The sequence below is a fragment of the Spinacia oleracea genome, chromosome 1, assembly GCF_020520425.1.
Source record: "Spinacia oleracea cultivar Varoflay chromosome 1, BTI_SOV_V1, whole genome shotgun sequence".
NCBI classification, from domain to species: Eukaryota; Viridiplantae; Streptophyta; class Magnoliopsida; order Caryophyllales; family Amaranthaceae; genus Spinacia; species Spinacia oleracea.
In genome coordinates this window covers 11951895-11954747 of record NC_079487.1, presented here as the reverse complement: position 1 = coordinate 11954747, position 2853 = coordinate 11951895, and positions in this window count along the sequence as shown.

The following is a 2853-nucleotide window of genomic DNA, read 5'->3' as shown; positions in this document are numbered from 1 at the left end:
TTTCTATGAGCATCTGTAATCAATGGACCAGCTTGGACAATATGACTAAGAACAGGTCTTCTATCAGTGTGAGTAGTACCCAACAAAGTTGTGTAATAATCCAAGAAAGCTTGAGAAATATCAGCAGGGTTATCTCTCCAAATCCCATCCATGCCATGAATGCTGTAAACTTGGTTATGATTATTCCTAGCTTTGATACTCTGATGGAAGAGGGAGGTATTTTCATCACCATCCCTAATCCATGAAACCTTTGCCTTCTGTTTCAAAAACTCTAAATAGGCTTGATGCTTATTTTTGTAATTCTGCACTGCATTGAGTTCTGCATCAGCAAGACTCTGATTAGCAGGATCAAGATGCATTGATGTCTGAGCTGCAATCATGTCATGGTATGCTTGAAGATCAGCAGCTTGAACATCAGAGAATCCCTTTCTATTCAACTCTTTGAGAACCAACTTCACCTTCTTCAGTTTGTGAACAACACCAAACATCTTGCTCCCTTGAACTGTACCACTCCATTGTGCTTGGATAAGAGTCAGAAAATGAGGAGCAGATTTCCACATTGTAAAATACTTAAAAGGCTTTTTCCCCCCTGTATCCCTAGGATAGACAGTCAACAAACCAGGGGAATGATCAAAACAACCCTCATTCATAAAACACACTTCAGCTGAGCTATAAACACCTAACCACTTAGGATTAGCCATTATTCTATCAATTTTAGAAAAAACTCTAGCTGCACCATGCTGCTTATTGTTCCAAGTGTAGAAATTACCCACACTCTTAATATCTTCCATACTACAGAAATGCATACAATCACACATATCCACTATTTCAGTATTCCTAACAGGGGAGCCAACTCTCTCATCAGTACTCATAACACAATTGAAATCTCCACACAAGATCCAGGCATCCTGTGTGTTTAAAGCTTTCAAATCTTTCCACAACACTTCTCTATTAGAGCTATCATTGAAAGCATAAATGAAAGTACAGAAAAAACTAGGCATACCACTCACTGGTTGAATGAAGCAATGCATAAACTGACTAGAAGCTGCTTGGATACTCACAGAAAAGCTTCCTGGATTCCAAGCCAAAATAATTCTGCCACCATTATGATAACTTGCATTACTAGAGAAACACCAATTTGGGAAAACTCTTTGGTAAAGCTTCCCTAAGTTAGGAAGCTTAACCTTATGCTCTAGGAGACCAACTAACCCCACATGATATTTATGAAGAAAATGCTTCACAGTATCCTGTTTCTGAGCTAGGTTGATACCCCTAACATTCCAAGATAATATCCTATCCATAAGATTTGGAAGAGTTCCCTCTTCCTGTGCTACCCTCCTCAATGTCATCTTCCCTATCCAACTCAGCAGTACTGCAAGCACTGTGACCACCATCATCATTCAGCATTTGGAAAGAATTAACAACTGGTGTTGGAACCAAATTGGTAGGTCTAACCCTGATTGGCCTGAGAGTTCTCTGAAACCCCTCCTGATCCACCTCTGGTGCCACCACTTCTGTGTGATTCTGAACTTGTTGTTTTTTCTGCACCCATATTCTCTTAGTTTTCCCCTTCCTACACTCAATGGTTGAATGTCCAACTAGTTTGCAATTATCACAAACAGTTGGTCTCCACTCATAGGTGATAGGTACCTGAACCATCTCACTATGCTCATTCATAAATGAAACTTGATCAGGAAGCTTTTGTGTAATTGGCATATCAACCAACACCCTAGCATACTGAAGTTTATCCCTACTCACAGTGGCTGCATCCCTCTTAATTGGTTTGCCTAACTGACTCACAATCTTGAAAAGAGATTTTTCACCCCAATATTTAAAATTCAGAATCAACTGAATCCAGATGGGGACAGATTTGATCTCTTCCTTCTCCATATCCATATCAACACTCCAGGGTTTCACTATCATAGGTTTGCTGTCAAAGAAAAAATGGCCAGAAGTGACTTTGTCTCTCATGTCCATAGTCAGAAATCTCACTAAGTAGATCCCCTTTTTCACCAACACCACCTTATCAACATTAAAGTTCTTCCAGATTCTCCTAATAAACCCTTCCATAACATGTATTGGGGGATTAGCACCAATAATATAGCAGATTATGGAAGAATTCCAAAAATCCACCTCATCCTGTATATCATTAAAATCAATCTGTACAGGGCTAGAAACAGGATGCATTTCAATTGGATCAGGTGGCCTAAATTCATCATCAACACTATCAGCATGTTCAGTCATTACTTCATCAAATTGTTGCAATATTGGAATGGAAATCGTACCAATGTCAACATTAGATGGAGTATTATTCACCTTGTTAGCTGATCTGTGAACAGATTGCATCCACTCATTGAAGGAATGCCTGAGTTCAGAACGAGCTTGCAAGTGTTTCAATCCAGATTTGGGGGTGAGAATTTCATTTTCAATCGTCAAATCCAGTGCTTCGACTCCTAAAACCTCCTCAATCGATCGAGTCCTAAGAGCCTGAGAATCAGATGAAGGTCCTCTTGGTTTCTGCTTTGCATTGCCATGCTTACTACCTTGCATTTTGCCCCCAGACTTCCTTGCCATGGCAGCAGTGCACAATGGAGATCATGCACCGAAGGGAAACTTGGGGGAGAAGGCAAGGTTTTCTCTCGCTTCTCTCTAGAGTTTCTCTCTCTTTGTACGAAGTATTATTTAATTTGTCATTAATTTTAAATATAAATTTTAATTTTTATGCGATTCGTTCATATAACTTGCACGCACAAAGCAATGGACGCTTCGTGTTACCCTTAAGGGGTGTTGTATAGTGCGGGCATGCGACGACGAGCAAGGGAGCTCGTCGCCCGTGCGGCACAATGCAATGAG